This window comes from Pelobates fuscus, chromosome 2, assembly GCF_036172605.1.
Source record: "Pelobates fuscus isolate aPelFus1 chromosome 2, aPelFus1.pri, whole genome shotgun sequence".
Taxonomy (NCBI): Eukaryota; Metazoa; Chordata; class Amphibia; order Anura; family Pelobatidae; genus Pelobates; species Pelobates fuscus.
In genome coordinates this window covers 420979240-421001466 of record NC_086318.1, presented here as the reverse complement: position 1 = coordinate 421001466, position 22227 = coordinate 420979240, and the positions used below count along the sequence as shown (strand labels likewise).

The 22227-nt window shown below is 44.1% G+C and overlaps 1 protein-coding gene across 1 annotated transcript in view; it reads right to left on the bottom strand.

Annotated features, from left to right (window-relative positions):
• Positions 1 to 275: 275 nt before the first annotated feature.
• Positions 276 to 22227, bottom strand: part of SPTLC3 (serine palmitoyltransferase long chain base subunit 3) — a 138857-nt gene continuing 116905 nt past the window's right edge. Inside the window, exon 13 of the mRNA XM_063444035.1 lies at positions 276 to 287. The gene's annotated coding sequence lies outside the window, so the exon portion shown is untranslated. The remainder of the gene's footprint in view (positions 288 to 22227) is intronic.

The following is a 22227-nucleotide window of genomic DNA, read 5'->3' as shown; positions in this document are numbered from 1 at the left end:
TGTCATGCTGTCTGTAAGGAAGATGAAGCTTGGGCGTCATTGGACCTTTCAACAAGACATTGACCCCAAGCATATCTCAAATTACTCCAAGGCTTGGTTGCAGTAGAAGCCCTGGAAAATTATACAGTCACCTGACTTGAATCCCATAGAAAATCTCTGGTGGTATTTGAAGTAGGCGGTTGCAGCAAGCAAAATCAAAGATTTTACTGAACTGGAGGCCATTGCTTATGAACAATGGGCTATGATTGCTCAGGAACTCTGCCAGAAGCTAGTGTCTGGCTATGTATCTCAATTGCAGCAGGTCATAAAAGCAAGAGAATGCTCTACTAAGTACCTAAGTTGCTTGTCATGAAGGGGTTGCATAATTTTGAGACTGGATAAGTCATAATACGTCGTATTTTCAGTTGAAGTTGGGGAAATTACTTGAACGATTCGTTGTGATGAGCTATTTCAATTGCTTTTGTTTAATTTGTTCATTGCAAACCTATAAAAGTTTGTTGATTAAAACTGTACAAGAGTCAGAAAAAAAGGCCTGTTTTTGAATGGTTAAGGTTTAAGGAATATTAACAAGGCTAAATGACAGGTAACTCTACAAAGCTTTGACTTTAGTAGCTGGAACTAGATTTGACTTGCAATCTAGAACTGAATGTAACTTCAATCTGAGATCTGAAACAAAGCTGACGTGAATGGACAACACCAGACAAAATATACCTGGACAAAAGTTAAACACGACTGGAATTTAACTTCTGGAATAAACAGTTTTAGAACTGTCTTAGTCATGCCCATACAATAGCTGTGCAATCGTTTCTATGACAGGCAAAGATAAAGTAAAAGCAAATTGGGTAATATGGGAAGGCTGAGCCGTTAGGCAAAGCCTGTAATTATGGAAGGAGTTACACGGCCTATAAATACACAGACCTCCCCTTCCTCTGGGCTGAGACTGCCTGGTTCAGCCCACTCACTTTATTAAGCCATTCATCTCTTTAACAGGCCTACCCGAACGTCGGTTCCGGCACAACACAACCGGCTTACACCACCATTACTATAATTCGGCTTATTGTATACGACCACAACTGAGGTTTTATGAAGTACAGGCAGCAACCTGTCATTCTTGAGTTGGACAACAGACTTGATCAAGAGCGGTAGGGTTATACACAGCTTATATTAGCTTGGTCCACCAAGATTAGGACTAACATTGCCAGAAGTCTAAGTAGGAATGCTAAAATGTTAGACATCTAGAAAATAACTATATAATCCAAAATACCTGTGACACTGCAGTAACAGAACTATATTTTGAACTTGGTGACAATAGACCACAAGGTGCAATCTGGCCACGAGGTGAATAGGGCAAGATTGAACAAAGAAAAAAAATAGAGAGTCTGCTGTAGTGCTTATAATGCCAGGAGTACTGGCCCCATTTCCAGGTACCTAGGGTCCTCCAGTGACCAGTGACAACATTCGGCTTTTACAGAGCTGCAGAAGCCAGAAGTTGATCCCGCTGGCCATTCATTGGCTGGGAGTATAGAAACAGAAACTCTAAATACTTTCATTAGTCCCTGGCCTTATCTTATAGTTAGGATAGCCTTATGCCTATCCCACACATGCTTAAACTCCTTTACTGTGTTACCACTTCAGCTGGAAGGCTATTCCATGCATTTACTACCCTCTCAGTAAAGTAATACTTATATTATTATGTTTAAACCTTTGCCCCTCTAATTTAAGACTATGTCCTCTTGTTGTGGTAGTTTTTCTTCTTTTAAATATAGTCTCCTCCTTTGCTGTGTTGATTTTATGTATTTAAATGTTTCTATCATATCCCCCTGTCTCGTCTTTCATCCAAAGTATACATGTTAAGATCCTTTAACCTTTCCTGGTAAGTTTTATCCTGCAATCTATGAACCAGTTTAGTAGCCCTTCTCTAAACTTTCTCTAAGGTATCAATATCCTTCTGAAGATACGGTCTCCAGTACTGTGTACAATACTCCAAGTGAGATCTCACCAGTGTTCTGTACAATGGCATGAGCACTTCCCTCTTTCTACTGCTAATACCTCTCCCTATAAAAGCAAGCATTCTGCTAGCATTTCCTGCTGCTCTATTACATTGTCTGCCTACCTTTAATTCATCTGAAATAATTACTCCTAAATCTCTTTCCTCAGAGGTTAGGACTCTTTCACATATTCTATACTCTGCCTTATCTTGCACTAATCCACATTAAATGTCAGTTGCTACAACTCCATTTTTCTAGTTTACCTAAATCATTTGCCATTTGGCTTATCCCTCGTTGAACATCAACCCTGTTACATATTTGTATATCATCAGCAAAAAGACATACCTTACCATCAACACCTTCTGCAATATCACTAATAAAAATATTAAAGGGAATGGGTCCAAGTACAGATCCCTGAGGTACCCTGTTATGGTACTTTTTCAGTAAACCAAAATGTGTAAATGTCTATCTGTTCCTGTCCAAATTAAAGAGAATTGAATTGCGTATATACGCTGAAGTAATTCAGTCTGACACACGGAGTTCAGGTTAAAATAACTTCGAGGAAATTTATTGGCAAGTGAAGCAAGAGCGGGCGCGCAGGCCCTTTTAAGAGGCATTTTTCGTCATCATTGATTATCAAGATATCAGTGAATAAACATCATTAATTGGATTAATTGTTAAGTGTCTGGATTAGTGTCCTCCTATCAATATAATTAATTGGCTCAAAAACTAAGTGGTTAGCTTCGTGTCCACCCACCAAGAGGTGGTATTCTTTTTGGACACGGGTGGGGACAAGGGGCTTGAGCGTCATTTTACACGGTCAGTGATATCAGGTCTTGTGGTCAGGTGCAAGGTCTCTTATGAATAGAACATTTCATTACTACTGTGTTCTCATGGCCTTTAAATTATACTATGTTGCGAGTTAGGGGAAATTCAACAGTTCCTGGGTTAGTCATGTCCTTATGGAGAATACAGTCTTTGTCTATTGTGTTAGATGTGCTGAGAAATTCTGTCATGTAATGTAGTTTTCAAATGGAGAAGTCAGGTTATGAGGACAAAATGGAGGATTTGTCACAGCATCAGGTTAAAATGGAGTTAGTGCAATAATTCAATACAAGTTCAATAAAGATTTTTTAATAATTCTACATCAGTCCCCCCTATGAAATGTTAGATTCTAAGAGATAAAACTTTATTTGTTAATACCAGAAGACGTGTTAGCCCAAAGGCACAGAAACCCCGTGGCCGCTAGCTAGGTGTTAATGCAAAGTGCAAGTCTGTCCCTAATTCTGACCCTAATAGGCTAACTCATCGTCAGTATGGCTCTCGAACACTTCACACCCATGGGTGGCCCATGGCGGCTAACCCACCACTTCTCCACACGGGGTCTTTACCATTCACTGACAGATGCTGTCCCTAAGGTGGTCCCTTCCTAGAACTCTCGCACTTTATCATCAAAAGGGATAGATTGCAGCGGCAAACAGGGTGAGTTGAGATCCTGGAAATCTTGGTCATCAACTTCAAGATGTGTGAAAGTGGGTGCCGCTTGGTCAACAGTCTTCGTGAGGGCTTTCCTCAGACAAGGGAAGACACAACAAAAGAGAAGAGCAAAGATAAAAAGAAAAATTAGTATTGCCATACCAATATGCATTAAAGCCTTTTGCCAACCCATCATCCAACCAAACCATCTGTCCCAGGGATCTTTTATCCCAGAATTCCTTTTCAACTCTTCTGAGAGGTCATTTAATTTTGCTATGGCTAATGTAACTTTACCATTAGGGCCTGTGTTTTCTGGGATGTAGGTACAACATGTCATGGTGTCGGGCAAAATTTTACATACCCCTCCTTTTTCGGCTAGGATCATATCTAGGGCCATTCTATTCTGGAAGGCCATTTGGGATGTGGCCTGCAACTGTTCGGCTAATCCCTGGAGGGCATCTCTGGTGTAATTAACAAAACGCTGTTGGTTGTAATAAATGTAATTTATCCAGTTTAAATTCTTGTTTGCGGTAACTATGGTAAAAATTGATTCAAACCCTGCAGCAACTTCATCTCTTGCTTTAAACTCATTGGGTACCCCCCTAGGCACCCCAATGGCATCAATGTAAATGTGAGGGTCAAAACTTCCTTTTACTGGGGCTTCACGCTTAACCTTAGTGTGGCTGGACTCATTGGTGTTGAGGTGTGTGTCAGAGATAATGTGTATAGGCATAATGGCCTTGGTCAAAGTACACTCCCCCCACCACTCCGTGTCCATACTGGATCTTAGCTGTAAATCCCCACACAACCAGTAAATGTCTCCCAGTGACCTAGTGTGATGCTGCAGTAAACGTACAGGAACAGTTCTGGATGTAGCACAATAACCTTTGGGAAAGTTACCCACAAATTTACCAATCCCATCATGCATGGCATAGCAAGTATAATTACCTTTATATACGGTAATACCATTAGGGGGTCTGACACCTTTCGCTAGAAGAGGATATTCTGCTGTCCATCCTTGACATATGGACCTGTTAACATTGTATTGGTAGGCAAAAAGACTTAAAACACAATTTTCTACATCTACTGGCAGGGTCAAAGGTACAGTACCCAGATGGGGCCGGGCACCACCACACACATAGCATGCGGTTCTGTTATGTTTGTTGGCATTATATTTTATCCATTCTAACCATAGGTTAATATCATTAAAACCTGTTTCAGCGGCCATGGTATCTTCGAAGGTGGGGTTAGCAATGGCCATCATGTCCTTAAAGGACTGGATGTGTGGTTTTAATGGGTTTGTGACCATGTGAGTGGCTCCTCGCCACTCAGGGGAATTACACATATCTTTAAGGTAGAAATGCCCTAATTTAGTATAGGAACCCTTTTTCCAATACATTCCCAATACATATCGGTCTGCATCTGTTGGGCTTGGATGCTCAATATTAAGAATTAATTTCATTGGTGTGCCTCCTCCAGGCTTTCTCAGAGTCATTCTTTTTTTTAAATTCTTTATTTTATTGTGCACAGGAATTGACAAACAGCCTTGATTCGCCACAACAGCGTGTCAAGGTATGAGTAATTTCAATTTGCAGTACATGTTGTGACATTTATTACTCAGGCACATTTTTAAGTTTTTTAGTTGCTAACAATCAGCAGATACATCATAGCGTTAGTGAAATATATATGAGAAATTACTTCGCTTAACTGTTGAGTGAGTACTAGATTATCTAAGAGCTGGCTAATGTTTTGTTCACTTACAAGAGTGCAGTTAAAAGATTAATAAAAGGAGTAAACATCGCAAATTAACAGATTAACAGAGCGAGCCATATGTCTAGTATTCAACATTTATAAATCTCAGTGAGTATACTTGTTAGGTTAATGTTGTTATAAGCCTCTAGAAATAGGCAAGATTTTGCACGATTTTTGTATCTATAAGCTTAGCTAAACATTTATTCCAGCAAAGTAAGATTTAGTTAAAATAACTAATGTGAAGAGAAAACATAGATGATTAACACGTTTAGTTGCATCGCCTTTATACCATGCTATTTCAATAGAGGGCTATTATTCTGGAGAGATTAGTGGCATGGTTGTGGCTGAGACAGTGGTTCCAGCTAAAGTTTATGTAAAGCTCCCTAACTACATTAGCATTGTAGCTTAATATGCAGACCGCTGTGTTGGCTGCGAGTGATGGGAGTTGTGAGAAGCAAACCTGAACATTAAATAAACAAATTTTTAAAGCAAAAATAAACAGGAAGATAGGGCTGGTGAAGAGTCCATAGTTAGTCATTTAGTCCCAGTGGTTCATCCGATGCCTTGTATGGGCTCCCCCTGCACAGTCTGCTGCAGCTCTGTTGCGGTCCGTGTTGCACCCGGTCCGGCAGTGCTTGGGTGAGACATCTGAGCGTGGGCTAGCATCTGTCGTGGCAGGTAGGAAGCGGCTCCGGTGTTAGGCTCTATCCATCTCTGTGTCGGCAGGCTGGGTCTGTGTTCGTGGCGTCGTGCTATTGCGGCCCCCATGGTTTGCTTTGTGGTCAGTTGTTTGCTGGCGTAAATGGGGTGCTTCATACCTCTCTGCATCTTGGCCGGGCAGGGAGTCTGGTTTCGGCGCCACCAGCTTACTGCTGCGCCCCGGTATGTTTTACCCGGGTCCGGCTGTGGTTGCCCTTAGTGAGGCTACGGGTCTCCGCTAGCAGGGCGGTCTTTCTCGGGAGCCTGTGGGGTCTGGGTAGAGAGCCGGCGGTATATGCCGGGATTCCCACTGGGGTCTTACGTGCTGGTTCTCTATGCTTGCCGTCCGACTTGATCCCCGACTCCGAGGGCCACGCCAGTTTCTCCAACTGCTCCCAGAAGGAGTTGAATATGCGGGTGAGCCGGAGCTCCGTGTCTCGTCTGGCCTTGTGGAAGGCTGAGGCGTGGTTGCTGTCCGCCATTTTGTCCGCCTTTTCTGCATCTGCTATGTCTCGTGGTTGTTTCAACCGCTCATCTCCTTTCGTGGGGATCGTGAGCGGGTGGACCGGGATGACCCCCACCGGTCCAGGGGGGGGGGAAACGAGGGCTCGGAGGCCGGCACCTGGCTGGTACAGGCAGCAGGAAAGCGGCCGTCTTCCCCGCGCCCGCCATGCTGGTAGGCCTCGTCTGGATTCTGGGTGCGCCTGAGGGGTATCTTCGCTTATGTGGTGTCCATTTGTGCGCCCCAGTATCGCCTGTCGCTTGGTGGCCATGAGGGATCATTGTGACGCCGTTTTGGTGCCCCAAATTAGCTTTGGTTGCCCTGAATTGCAGGAGCCGGTGAGGCATGCTTCCTCACAGTTCAGCGGTCAGGCCCCGCCCCCCCCCAGAGTCAACTACACAAACATATGGGTCTTTTGCATGAGGGATATCTCTATAGATATTCTGGATTTGTGCTGTAGAGAATGGGCATTCTACGATGTCACAATAATCAAAGGTATAGGTAGCCACACGGGTGCATGATGAATTATACCAGAAGGTGTACCCACTAGCATCTTTGGTGATGGCTACCTGCTGGGCCTTAATTAAACTAATTAAGGAGACAATGTACCAGAGGTACATGGTTGTGCGGTATCTGCTTCCTCTGGGGCAGGAGATTTCTTGCAGTGGGAAGCGTGGATCCAATGTGGCCTGCCGGCCAATTTGACGGAGGTTGCGGTGATCAGGAGAACTTGGAATGGCCCGTCAAATCTTGGTTCCAGGGTACTTTTCCGCACGAACTTCTTAACCAGAACCCAATCTCCGGGAAGCAGGTTGTGGGTACCTGTGTCCAAATCAGGATCTGGAATTGAAGAGAAAACTTGGGCATGTATTTTGTTCAAGGCACTTGCAAGTTCAGTTACATAGTCTACTAAAACATCTGATTGAAGCTGTAACTGCTGCGGATAATAACAACCTAGTCTGGGTGCTGTCCCAAATAGAATTTCATATGGGGATAACGAATGCTTCCCTCTAGGTGTGTGCCTAACGCTGAATAAAGCTATTGGCAGGCTTTCTGGCCAGGGCATCTTTGTTTCTTGTGACATTTTTAACATTCTGGCTTTTAGAGTGCCGTTCATGCGCTCTACTTTACCACTGCTTTGTAGGTGGTAAGGGGTGTGAAAGGCTAGGGTCGCCCCCAGAGCAGTCCAAATTTCTTTAGTCACTGTTGCTGTAAAGGCTGGGCCCTGATCACTTTCAATGACTTCTGGAAGTCCAAATCTACATACAATGTCTGTAAGTAGGCGTCTTGCGGTTGTTTTTGCAGTGATATTGGTCACAGGGTAGGCTTCTGGCCAGCCTGAGAACATGTCCACTATTACTAGTGCATATTCATGAGGCCCACTCTTGGGCATTTGGATGTGATCAATTTGAATTCTCTGGAATGGGTACATGGGTTTTGCTAGGTGCTTTGCAGGCACCTTGATTGGTTTTCCTGGATTGCATTTTGCACAAATGACACAGGCCTTGCAGAAGCTGTTAATCAGGGTTGTGATTCCAGGTGCTTCATAATACTTTTGAATGAGGGCGGCCATTAGGTCTTTTGACAGATGTGCAGGTCCATGTGCCCATTGGATAACTGCTGGATATAAATTTCTTGGAAGGCAAAATTTAGAGTTGTTGTAGTAAATTCCGTCCTTTAGGACAGCTCCTTTCTTCTTCCATTTCTGGATTTCTTCAGGGGTAATTGCAGCTTGCTGTTCTCGCAAAATTCTCAGATCAGTAGGAAGAGTTTGCAAGGTAAAGATAGGAACTTCTTCTTTTTGTCCGGACACTTCTTCATCCACTTCCTGCAAATCTCTAGCTGCTTGCTTAGCAGTCTGATCAGCCAAATGGTTGCCCTTTGCTTCATCTGTATCCAACTTCCCATGTGCCTTGACTTTCAAAACGGCCACTTCTTCAGGGAGTAGGAGGGCATCCATTAGTTCCTTGATTGCAGAGCTGTGTTTGACTGGTGTACCGGCAGTGGTAAGAAATCCCCTTGTCTTCCAAATGAAGCCGAAGTCATGTGCCACACCCAGAGCATATCTCGAATCTGTATAGATGTTGGCACGCTTTCCTTCTGCAATTTTGCATGCTGAAGTCAGGGCTTGTAATTCAGCTTCTTGCGCAGACATTGCTGGCGGTAAAGATGATGACTTGAGAACTTCCTCTGTTGTGGTTACGGCATATCCTGTGTGGTACTTTCCTTCTTCATCAGCATACCTTGAGCCGTCCACAAACAGGGTGAAATCCGGATTTGGTAATGGATTCTCATGCACAGTTGGTAAGTGCACCGTTTCCATTTTCATCTGTTCAAAACAGTCATGAGGAGTTTCTGGGTCATAGTCATTTACTATGACCAGGTCTTTAATTTCTTTTTCCAGGAAATGGCGTGGCCATGCTTCAAGAAGATCAGTTGTTGTGTACTTGGCAATGCCATTTTCCTGTAGCTGTGATTCATCCATGGTGGCCCATAATTTTGCCATAGGCCCAAGATCATTCCATGATCTTGTTTTCAACTTGGTAACAGGGATATGTGGAATAGCAGTATCCCAATGGCGGTACAGGTAATTAAGTTCTGAGGGCAGTTGGATCAGGACCATGCTATTGCCTTCGGAGTCACAATAGAAATCCTGAGCAGTGAGCTTCACTTCAATCCAATGGTAAAGCTCATCTTCGTAGCAAGGTTCAGGAGTAATGTTTGGCTTGTACCACATGGTACAGAAGGCATGATCCGGGCCTTCACAGAGAGGTGTTTTGCCTTCGTAAAATGTTAAATGTGGATGCATTATTTTCTTGATACATCCACAGAGAAGGTATATGTAGGTTTCATCTGTGACAAACCCATAGTAGATACCCCCCTCAGGGAGTGGAAGAAGAGTGGATGGGTTAAGAACTTGACATCTTTGTATAGAAATGTTGTCAGGCAGAAGAAGATGACATTGTAGACGCAAGTGTCTAGCAGGAGACACGTGCTTGAGCTGTACTTGGTTGATAATGGCAGAGATATCATGAGGAGCCAAAACAACCAGAGGGTGGCCGAGAACCAGATCAGAAGTTCTTTCAATGAGTTCTCTTGCAGCAAAAACAGCCCTAAGGCAGGAAGGGGCACCTCTGGCCACAAGGTCCAGCTGGCTCGAGAAGTATCCAATAGGCCTCTGGCGGCCTCTTAAGTCATTAGTTTGGGTAAGAACTCCTGTAGCATGGCCTTGTCTTTCAGAGACAAATAATTTGAAAGGTTTGGTATAGTCTGGTAGGCCCAAGGCAGGAGCAGAAGCAATGGCACGTTTAAGAGATTTGAAATTGTCCAGAGCTTTATTGGTCAGGCTGAATGGGTCTGACTTGAGTGCATCATAGAGAGGTTGCATAAGCAGAGAGGCTTCTGGGATCCATGCTCTGCAATAGGAAATGAGGCCTAAGAAGGCATGAAGAGATTTTGAAGTCCTTGGGGGAGGAATGTCCAGAACTGCTCTGACTCGGTCTCGAGTGAGATGTCTGGTACCTTGAGATAGGCAATGTCCAAGGAAAATTACTGAGGGTTGGCAGAATTGCAGCTTGAGAAGTGAAGCCTTGCATCCTTGTTCTGCCAAATAACAAAGTAGACTAATTGAACACTTTTCAGTAGTGGGTATATCATCTCCACAGAGCAGTAAATCATCCACATACTGGAGCAAAACAACTTCTGGGTGTTCAGCTTGCCATGGGTCAAGGATGGTACACATGGCCTTTGCAAATTGACTTGGAGAATTTTGTGCTCCCTGGGGCATGACAGTCCATGTATACTGTTGCATTTCATGGGTGAAAGCAAACAAGTATTGACAGGATGGATCCAGTGGAACACTGAAAAAAGCATTAGCCAGGTCAATGACTGTGAAGTACTTTGCAGATGGTGGGACTCCAGAGAGCAGAGTATGGGGGTTTGGCACAAGAGGGGTGTCCAGGACAGTAGCTTCATTGACAGCACAGAGATCCTGAACCATTCTGTACTTCTCTGGCTCACCTTTTGGAGTTTTCTTCTTCACAGGAAACAATGGAGTATTACATTCTGATTTGCATTTCACTAGAGCACCCTTCTCCAAGAGTGCTTTGATTTGGATAGAAATGGCTGCAGCCTGTGCTGGTTTGAGAGGATATTGTGGTTTTCTTGGTAATTTAGCTCCTGGGATCAGCTTTACCACCACAGGTGGAACATTTAGGTGACCTATGTCCTCTGGACCTGAGGACCATAACTTAGCAGGCACTTCTGTTTTCAACATATCTGGGAAATTGGACCTTGGTTCTGCTGCTTCCCTACGGGAATCCTCCAGTTGCAGCATCAGGGGTAGGGAGCACAAGGCTGAGGTGTCTGCAACAGATAGAGGTGTAGACATTTCTACCTGTCCATCTGGAGTGAAGGTTATAGATGCCTGCAGGCGTGAGAGGACATCAGCGCCTAACAGGTTAATTGGGCATGTGGAGGATACTACAAAACGAGCAAGTAAGCTAGCGCCAACTTGCAGAGGGGTTGTTAGAGGACTGTGTCTCGGTTGGCCATCCACTCCAACACAGGAGACATCAATACTTGACAAGAAAGATGGATCTGGCAGGTCTTGTTCTCTGAGAACACTTCGGGCTGCACCTGTGTCAATAAGAAATGTGGTAGGTTGGCCTTCAATGGGTAAAGTCACTGTGGCAAGTGCCCCCCCCCCTTTATCCCCTGTAGACACTGCCATGACAGGGGTTAATGACACAGGTTTGCCAATTTCCTAATCATCTGGTTCCTCAACAATTGGAACCGTTTTCTCGGCCTTAGGGGCCGGGGCAGGCTTGGATTGCTTTCTGGGCTCCCCTGGTTCCCTTCTAGGTTCTGGACAATCACTTCTATAATGCCCTGTAGCTTTGCAATTAAAACAAGTTACATCCTCTAGCTTGACACCCTTGGTGCCAGGGGTGATGGGGGTGGCGCGGGCCACCATGAGGGGAGTTGGATTGGGTCTTCTGGGGGTCTGAGCAGATTCCAAACCTCTAGCAACTAGGAGTAAAGTATCCAGAGGAACGACCTTATATTCAGGGCGTGCAGCAATGATTCCCTTGCGTATGGAGTCTTTAACACCTTGGACAAACGCACCTGATAGCATTTGTGAATGAATTTTGTCAGTGAGATCAAATCCCAAATCTGTAAACATTTGATACAGTCTTGCATGAAACCTTTCCACTGATTCTCCTTTGTCTTGCACAACATCAGTAAGGCCAGCAGCCTGATCTGCAAGTTTGTCCTTAGCCCAATCTTTCAATTGATTGCAAAAAGTTACTCAGGAGGGGTAATCAACATCACTTGTAAGTAGATCTGTACTGAGATGGCGGGCCATGCTGGGCCAATATGCATCCCCTGCTTTAATAGCACAAATACTCAGTAGGTCACGCCAGGCGGCGGAATAAGTCTTTTGAATCTGAACTATCCCTCGGTAAAAAGGCATAGGCTGCTTTTCTGGGTCGGGGAGAGATTTCATTAAAGCACTAGCTTGTGTGGGGTTAAAGGCAACATATTTAGGAGGGGCCCGTTCTCCCCGACCCTTATGGCCAAAGGGATCTTCAATAGAGCGGTGGGCCGAGACTCTTGCAGCCTCCAATGAATCCTGAGACAGCCTGTCATCCCTGTCATCCTCGTCCTCATCTAACTCTATGATCTGGGCCCTCCTGCGTGAGGGGATTACCTAAGGTGACAGAGCCGGGGGATGAGAGGGAGTCCCGGAGGCGGGAGTTGCCATTGGGTCATAATCTTGGGATCGGTAATCACCGGGAAGCACCGGCATTAGGGGTGCTGAATGACTGGGGGCCGCCATATTGGAGGCGGGGAAGGAAGTTGCATTGGGGTTAAGGGAAGAAGTAGCGGCCATATTGGATGTGGGCACATCCGGGGCAAACTGTACCGGATTGGGCATGACCGGAACCTGGGGAGTGGCTTGGGGAAAGGGGTATGGCCAATTTGGATAGGGCATGGACATGGGGTATGGGAAGGGGTATGGCCAAGCCATCTGGGCGGGGGCTGGGGCGGAACCTGGAGTGGGCAGGAGAGCTGGGTAGGGATTAGCAAAGGGGGTGGGAACCTGGGCCGTGGTAGGGACGGGCAAGGGAGAGGATGGAGAAGAATCAGTAGAGGCGGGTGAAGAAGGAGGAGCTGGAGTGGGATCAGCAAGATTGACAGTGGCAGGGGAGGAGGGGTTAGCTAACTGGGCAGATGCAGATGGGAGGGTAGGATTATCAACGGAGAGAAAGTGTGGAGAAGGAATGGCAGATGAGATGTTAGCATTAGACACAGAAGGTGGCTTAGGAATGGATGAGGATGATGGGAGTGTTAGGGAAGGAGAAGGGGAAAAGAAAGATCCATCAGAATTCAGGACCGGGCAAACGGGGGAGGTGACGGGATGGGTGCTGGGAGGATTGGGAGCGGGATACATAGTCAGCTGGCAATCACCCATTGCTGACTGAACCTTGGGGATAGACATCCCCTGGGCGCCATTTTGGGGCGCTGGCTGAGGAAAAGCCCCAGCAACACAGTTATTATGATATACAAACAATTTCACACCCTTGTGAATTATTTCTTCCTCAACCCAACCTTCTTGCTGAATAGCCTTCGCTACTCTGTACCATGCTTCAGCTCTCTTTAATAAATCATTATTTGCAAGCTTGCCTTTCTTCTCCATCAATAATCTACGCCAACTTTCTGGTTGCAATCTACCACATGTAGGCACAGCAATTTTACATACTTTTGCAATCTTTGCAACACCTTTAACCATCTCCTCACCCTCTCTGTCTTCAACTAAATCACATGCTAACCAGCCCTTACTGGGCTTACTCAAATCCTGCCCCATATTCCCCCCCCCCCCTACACCAGCGTCCTAGATATAGGGAAAGATAAGGAAAATTGAACAGGAGCGTCTACAATGCTCGACTGCCACTTGAGAATGGTGGGTCCTACTCAAGTGCGTCTTCCCAAAACGTAGACTAGTCACTGAATCCGCCTACCCGGGGTGGTAGACACGGATTGGAGCGAGGTGAGAAGTGTGTGACCAATCACTTCTCTATTAAGAGGAATGGGAGTGGATAGTGTAATAGTACAGGAAGTGTAGAAAAGGTAAAAAGGTAAGGAAAGAAAATCCTTAGAGACAGACACAGGAGTTTGAATGGCTCCTAATTAAACAAACAAGACAACAATACAGTTGAAATACAGTGCATGCATCACAGTTCAAATGAAATCAACAGTAATCCCTTTCTTTTACTCATGTGCTTACTCCAAAGTCACCTCCCTCAACCTCGTAGTGTCCCCGCTCGGAGAACGACTTCCTCAAGTCTCACTACCAGCGGCCACAGGAAACAGCAATCATCTCCGACCCGAATCCTGTCTAGCCTCCCTTGTTACAGCGGTCCACAAAATGTGGCCACCTCTATCCTCACTCCCGTAGTGCCCCTATAAAACCCACTTTATAAGTCTCACTACCACGTGATGCGGAAAACAAGCAATGCCTACTTGAATCCCCCCAGGAAACTGAGTCCCCTGCCACAAGACTAAGTCCCCTACCACAATTAAATAATCAGGAAGCCCCCAACTCAACTAGAGCCGGAGGGTCCGGGTCAGGAAGCCCCCAACTCAACTAGAGCCGGAGGGTCCGGGTCAGGAAGCCCCCAACTCAACTAGAGCCGGAGGGTCCGAAAGCGCACAGTGAAGCTAGCTAGGCTATCAAAGTGACACAAAATGGATCACAGGAAACTATGATTCTACACAGATCCCACAATTCCGCAAACTTCTTTTTCCATACAGCCACAGACACGTGGCTCCTAAAAGGAGTAAAACAGGCAACAGGACTCCAGGCAAATCCCCCGGGTCCACCCCCCCCTTTATCCCAAAAGGGGCAACATACAAACACAGGACCCCCAGGCAAACTACCACAGGTCCACCCCCCCCTTTTATCCCAAAAAGGGGAAACAAATAAACATTCAGCCCGGGCAACCAAACTAGACCATGCCAATACAGACACACCCAGGTAACAGATAGACTGAATGCAGGTAACAAATGGGTAATGAGACCCCGGGCAAGATATTACCTGTCTTTGATGTCCTCCCGGGAAGCAGTCACAGACACGTGGACGGGTCAATCAAAGGGGCCGGAACATACCGGTGGCTCTGCAGAAGTCTCTACCGTGTACCTGGAGGTGATCAATCTCCTTTCCTTCCCCCCGGATTCCTCCGTCCAACTGCGTCTTCCTTAGGACGGCTCACCGGCCAGACATATCCCGGGGTCCCTGTTCGGGCGCCAAAGTTGTTCTGGTACTTTTTCAGTAAACCAAAATGTTTAAATGTCTATCTGTTCCTGTCCAAATTAAAGAGAATTGAATTGCGTATATACGCTGAAGTAATTCAGTCTGACACACAGAGTTCAGGTTAAAATAACTTCGAGGAAATTTATTGGCAAGTGAAGCAAGAGCGGGCGCGCAGGCCCTTTTAAGAGGCATTTTTCGTCATCATTGATTATCAAGATATCAGTAAATAAACATCATTAATTGGATTAATTGTTAAGTGTCTGGATTAGTGTCCTCCTATCAATATAATTAATTGGCTCAAAAACTAAGTGGTTAGCTTCGTGTCCACCCACCAAGAGGTGGTATTCTTTTTGGACACGGGTGGGGACAAGGGGCTTGAGCGTCATTTTACACGGTCAGTGATATCAGGTCTTGTGGTCAGGTGCAAGGTCTCTTATGAATAGAACATTTCATTACTACTGTGTTCTCATGGCCTTTAAATTATACTATGTTGCGAGTTAGGGGAAATTCAACAGTTCCTGGGTTAGTCATGTCCTTATGGAGAATACAGTCTTTGTCTATTGTGTTAGATGTGCTGAGAAATTCTGTCATGTAATGTAGTTTTCAAATGGAGAAGTCAGGTTATGAGGACAAAATGGAGGATTTGTCACAGCATCAGGTTAAAATGGAGTTAGTGCAATAATTCAATACAAGTTCAATAAAGATTTTTTAATAATTCTACATCAACCCCACTGGTGACAAGCCCATGCTTTGAATATCCTCCATTGACTACAACCCTCTGTTGCCTGCAGCAAATGGGTTAAACTCCTTATGCCAGCGTTTTAAAGTGAAATACTGCAAATACAGACTCCAGGCACCATGACCACTTCAAACCACTAGAGTAATCATGGCGATTGGAGTAACCTTTTAATGTTACTGGGGTTTTTCAAGAGACGCTTAAAACTCTACTCTAAAAAGCAAATGATGTACAATGTTAAAAAATTGTTTTGTGTCAATCAGCGATATTTCATGTACACCCCAAATTAAACATCAAGTTGTACAACATGCCGAAGGAAAATAGAAATTCATTATAACATTATTCCAGCCAACTGTTATGTGCTTTTCTAAGATCAGTGTCATTCTATAGAGCTTAGTAGTGACATTAATTCAATTAAAAATGAGTATAAAATGATTTTTTAAATTAAATTATATGCCTCTATATAATTTTGGTATGATGTCATTTTTTATTATTTCATTGATTTTCTAATTGTCAGTTGAGTTTTAAACAGAGCAGAAATCAGAGCTAAACTGACAAAAATAAATAAATATTGTGTTAACCTGGCAAATCAAGACAATTATTTGAAAAGAAACAAGCGAACGTAAAACAAATGTTGAGTGATTGCGGACTCTGTGCCATATTGCCACATGTGATGCTGATAAAACATTTTACTTTAGGTAAACCTGATTGAAACATGTGGATACACTTCATTCTTTTTTTATATTTTTCTTATTGGGAAAGTTAAAACATGTTGCATTTTGAAAGCACAGTTTAAAAAGTATGATGTTTTTATTTCTTTTTTTTTTTTTTTCGATCCTGGCCGTACAACAAAGGTTGTCCTCTGCTATACAGATCTCTTCTGATCTCTCTCTCTTTCCCAGAAATTGAGATTAGGTTGGAAGGTTTGAAAATTGATGCAAAGCATAGTAGACTGAAAGAAAAGTAAAGTGTACTGAAAAAGGGGAACTGGGATAGCTGGGATACTAGAGGTCGGTGCCAGATATCCACAAGGTACTACCAGACTTGGATCTAAATATATTAGCAAAAAATAATAAATACTTTATTAATACTAAAAACAATAATGCAACAGTGTGTGCTCATATACAAAAGGTGAATAAAAAGATATGTGTAAACCAGTCCAACTAGCTAAAAGTATACCAATAAATACTCAGAGTTCTAAGAATATATGTCACAGATCAAAGTAGCTCTAATAGGCTTATTCTAGTGGTATATATAGAGATAGTATCACAGGGAAAAATACTAATGGATTGGTAAAGATATAGCTATATAGGCTGTACCCCAGTTCTTTCTGTTTTTTCCTAAAGCATAGTAGACAATCCATGGGTGCTAGGCTCTCTTAAACATTAGATAGCATCAAATGAAACAAGTAACTGTTAAAGGGACACTCCGAGCACCAAAATCACTACAGTTTATTATGTTTCTACTTGACCGTGCAGAGGTTGCAACATTATACTGAAGAAGGAGTCTGCTCTATCCTTATTTGGTGTGACACTGCTCTATCCTTCTTTGGTGGGACAGTCAACAATTGGTGGCACATCCAGAATGACATGATATAGGATGGCCAATTACCCAAAGGAAACATGGTGTCTGTTGTACTCACTTCTTCAGGCACCATTTAAAGTCTCAATATAAAGACCCAGCTGTCAGTAAAAGGTAGACACCATTAACACATGAACTCTGGAGCAAGTTCCATATCGCTACTGCAAGATGATTACCAAATTTGCAGGTTTTCCTCTTTTAAATTTTTTATTTCATTAAAGTTTTGTGCAATTACATTCAACACGCATGTATCATAAGCAAAATATATCATATCAAATAAAAGGTGCAATACTCATGACAATTAGAAATATGTTGTTAAAGGGACACTCCAGGCACCCAGACCACTTCTGTCCATTGGAGTGGTCTGGGTGCCAACTCCCACTACCCTTAACCCTGCAAGTGTTATTATTGCAGTTTTTTATAAACTACAATAATTACCTTGCAGGGTTAACTCCACCTCTAGTGGCTGTCTACTAGACAGCCACTAGAGGGCACTTCCTGGTTTCTAGCACAGGAAACCTGTGCTAGAGCGTCGCTGGACGTCCTCACGCTGTGTGAGGACCTCCAGCGTCGCTCAATTCCCCATAGGAAAGCATTGAAAAGCATTTTCAATGCTTCCCTATGGGGAGCGCTAATTCGCATGTGCATTAGGTCTCCCCGGCCGGTGGGCGGGATCAGTCTCGCCCACCGGCCGACGCAATCAGAGGGAGGAGCGGTGCGGAGGAAGAAGCAGCGACGTAGGACATCGTCGCTGCCTCAGGTAAGTTACTGAAGGGGTTTTCACCCCTTCAGCAACCGGGGATTGGGGGGGTGGGAGGGAGAGGGGACCGGCAGTGCCAGGAAAACGGATTGTTTTCCTGGCACTGGAGCTTCCCTTTAAGAACAAAAGTAAACATTGCAAATAAAAAGAAATGAATATTAGTAAATTTACATAAGAAGAACTGCAGCAGCCCTTTGGCATCAATAAAGAAATGAGAAGAGAGCTTCTGACGGGTGCAGTCAGGGGCGTATTAGCCGCGAGGCAAACAAGGCATTTGCCTTGGGCGGCATTTTCCAGGGGGCGGCAAAAAACGCCGCCCCCAAATGCCCAAGGCAAATGTCTTGTTAGCCTTGCGGCTAACAGACATGCTGGGCTGGTTGCTGGTTGCTGGGCGGCCGGCGAGGGAGCTCTTCCCCTGAGCTCTCTGCTCAGCTCCCTCGCGCGCCGCCCGCAGAGTGAGACTGGGAGCCGGAATATGACGTCATATTCCGGCTCCGCCTCCCAGCCTCAATCTGCGGGCGGCGCGCGAGGGAGCTGAGCAGAGAGCTCAGGGGAAGAGCTCCCTCGCCGGCCGCCCAGCCGGCCGCCCAGCCTGCCTGCCAGTGCCGTCCTGCAGCCACTGGACCACCAGGGAATGGGAGAACCCCCCCCACCCCCAGCATTCCCAAAGGTAGGGAGGCTGTTAGTGTCTGTTAGTGTGTGTCTGTGACTGTGTGTGTTAGTGTGTGTGTGTGTGTCTGTTAGTGTGTGTGTCTGACTGTGTGTGTCTGACTGTGTGTCCGACAGTGTGTGTCTGTTAGTGTGTGTGTGTCCGACTGTGTGTGTTTGTTAGTGTGTGTGTCTCACTGTGTGTGTCTGTTAGTGTGTGTGTCCGACTGTGTGTGTTTGTTAGTGTGTGTGTCAGACTGTGTGTTTGTTAGTGTGTGTGTCTCACTGTGTGTGTCTGTTAGTGTGTGTGTGTCCGACTGTGTGTGTTTGTTAGTGTGTGTGTTTGACTGTGTGTGTTTGTTAGTGTGTGTGTGTCCGACTGTGTGTGTTTGTTAGTGTGTGTGTCCGACTGTGTGTTTGTTAGTGTGTGTGTCTCACTGTGTGTGTCTGTTAGTGTGTGTGTGTCCGACTGTGTGTGTTTGTTAGTGTGTGTGTCCGACTGTGTGTGTCTGACTGTGTGTGTCTGTTAGCTAGTGTATGCGTATCTGTCAGTGAATGTGTGTGTATTTAGAAGGCGGGGCAGGGGGGAAGGGTTGGGTGGGGGTGGCGCGCGCGCGCGCGGGGGGGGGGGGGGGGGGTGTCTGAGTTTTGTCCTGCCTAGGGCAGCACAAAACCAAGATACACCACTGGGTGCAGTCTTTTATTCTTTGCATAGAAGTGTGCAGGAATGCTCTGAACACCACCAACGTAAATATCTTTAGCACCATGAAAACTGTAATAGAACATGGAATACAAAATACATTTCCATACAGAGTTTCACCGAAAGGATTATAAACAGTTATACAGTGGAGTTCAGTTACTTGCATACACACACACACACACACACACACACACACAGCGAAATTACATCGAATCACCTTAATGGAATACAACTCACATGTACAAAGATTTGGGCTGCAGCACCTCATATATGAACATTAAACAAAATATCTTTAGGTTAATTTCATGAACACACTTAATGCCTAAAACATATACTTTTATAGCGTACCTCGCTCCACTTGCCAAGGGGTGCAATTTGAACTTAGAAAACGTTGACATTGATCGCCTTCCCACAAGGTCCTGCTAGCTTGCTTGTCATCTAAATGCTGTATCACAGAGAGCTTTTGCTGCCAGATCTAAAGGAAGGAGGGACTCCTTGACTGTACAAGTTCCGGGGCAACGGCTCTGATGACGTTAGTGCAGAACAACAATTTAAAATTACTAGCGGACACTAACAAGAACTTTATGTACTAAATGTGGCGCATTGTATTACAGTAATCAAGGTACATATAAATTGGATAAGTAAGTGAGGTTAGATCAGAGTCAGTGTCCTGTTGGTGGAGGGAAGGTGGAGGTGGTGTAGTAGTTTCCATCTTACAACTTAACATCGTAAACAATGAAACACATAGTCATCAAAGCAAGCTAGATATGTAAAGCATGAATAAAGACTTTTGAGGCACTATGGCCCAGGACCAATTTCCCACCGATTAGGGCCGCCAAAATAAAGTCAGCCATGGTCACTATATAAGAGTGTATGTCTGATATTTGTTAACTAATATCATATATATCTAATCTTCTCCATTGTACAAATTGCTTCTACTCTGTCAATGAATTCTTTAATGGAGAGGGGTTTGGTGGATTTCCAGTGTAATTATAACTTTTGTTGCATTTATGAAATGTGGGATAAGAGAGTGTAAGTATTGTTTCTTAGGCCTGGAGGATAAATGAAAGAGAAAGGCTTTAGGTGTAAATGGTGCTTTACTACCTGTTATAAGATTGGATATAGTTTTCCACTATGAGGCAATTTTATGACAATGCCACCACAGATGGCCAGTAGTTCCAACTGAGTCAGGGCACCTCCAGCATGACCTGGAAACTGTATTAATTTGTCGTTAACATAGCAGCATCTATGGAAGACCTAAAAAACCTTCTCAAACATTTTCCTCCAATCATCACCTAAAAAGGAGATGCCCAAGTCAAAGGACCAGCCATCGGTGAAGGAAGGGTGGCCCTGAGCCACAGTATCCTGTAGAATATTATAAAAAACAGAGAGTTGTCTCCGGAGGGGTTTAGTTTCTGAGCAAATTTGTTAAAATTTAGTAAGAGCTATAGTTTTAGACAGATCTGGCCCATCAAACCCATAGATACTCTGATCTTTCTCCATAAGTTAAAAGTGGGTGCAATAGTCAGATGGGGGGCAGAATTCTGTCAGAGGAGAGGTTTGCAATGCTAATGCGCTTTGGGAAACTTTAGAATAAGAACATTTAATAGCCACCATATTTTGGATGTGTCCATCCTCGACCATAGATATACACTTGTTAACATATTTGCTATATAATTATGATAAATATTGGGTAGGGAAGGCTCCCTTTATGTCTGGGGTATTTAAAGGAAGCAAAACTAATGTTGGACATTTTATGTGCCCAAACAAGTTTTGTGAAAGCAGTGTGCAGTGAGCTGAAAAATGAGGAAGGGATAGAGATTATTGTAGTAGGTATAATAAGCGTGGTAGCACATTCATTTTAAGAATGCGGATTCTCCCCAGCAAATTCAAATGTGGAAGATTCCAAGTGACCAAGTCCTTATTTATGGTAGTAGGGAGAGGTGGGAAATGTAATACGTAGCGCAAAGAGATGTCCAACGGTATTTAATCGCCTTGAGAGACGAGGAAAACTGAGATGTCAGTGTCATTGCGTTGATTAAGAGCTGTTTAAATTGAGAATCTCACTTTTGTTATAATTTACTTTGAATCCCGAGAGAACCATATAACTCTAGTTCTTGCAACAGGGGAGGAAGTGAGGTCTTGGTGTTACTAAGAGAAAAGCAGAGTGTATTCCTGTCCCCAAGCTGGTATACCTCAAATGGAAGGATTTGCTTTTACCACTACTGTAGGCTGGTCCCCATTGGCCTGTCCCACTACATTTAGTAAATGAGGGAAATTAATTACTGGTAACAAGGATCTTATGTATAGAGAGAGAGGAGAACAGAGAATGAATTGAAGTTAGCCACAAAGAATCAAAACCCAGGTGTTCTAGAATGAAGAAGGACAAGTCCACTGTGTCAAATGCCTTCTCAGCTTCTCTTGCCAATAACATTATTGGAATTTGTGAGTGGCTCGTAGTGTGCAGCAGGTTGTGGATTTTGGTGTCATTATCTTTAGCATACCTATGTGGTACAAACCCTGACTGATCAAGATGGACTCAACTGAAAGAGAGGGTTGTAAGCAAAGATTTGCAGTTTTATTAGTGACACACTATAAGAGAAGACAGAATTATGTTTTGGGTCGCATAGACCTTCATCAGATATATTTACATTGTATATCCATTTTCATATAGAAAGAAAGAAGTTTAGTAACCCTAGGAGTGACGTATCTTGACATGTGTCTATCATGAGTTTTTGTTGAACATCGTATTCGATTTTACTGTGTTAGAGCAGAACTATGGGGCAGTACAGAGGACAAAGTGCATGAAGAGGGCACATATGACTGTAATGATATATTTTATACAAATAGTTAAAAACTGTAAAACAGTATTCATGTGATGAGAGACTATATTCAGTTGCTAATTTAATATCCTTTTTTTTTTTGAGGTAAAACATGATAATAAAAAATCATAAATTAAAAGACTATACTCTATGCATACATGTTTTTAATTAGCGAAGGCCATCTCTCAAATGCTTTTAATTGTAGTACAATTATACAGTACTATACAAGCTACAATGGATCACCCT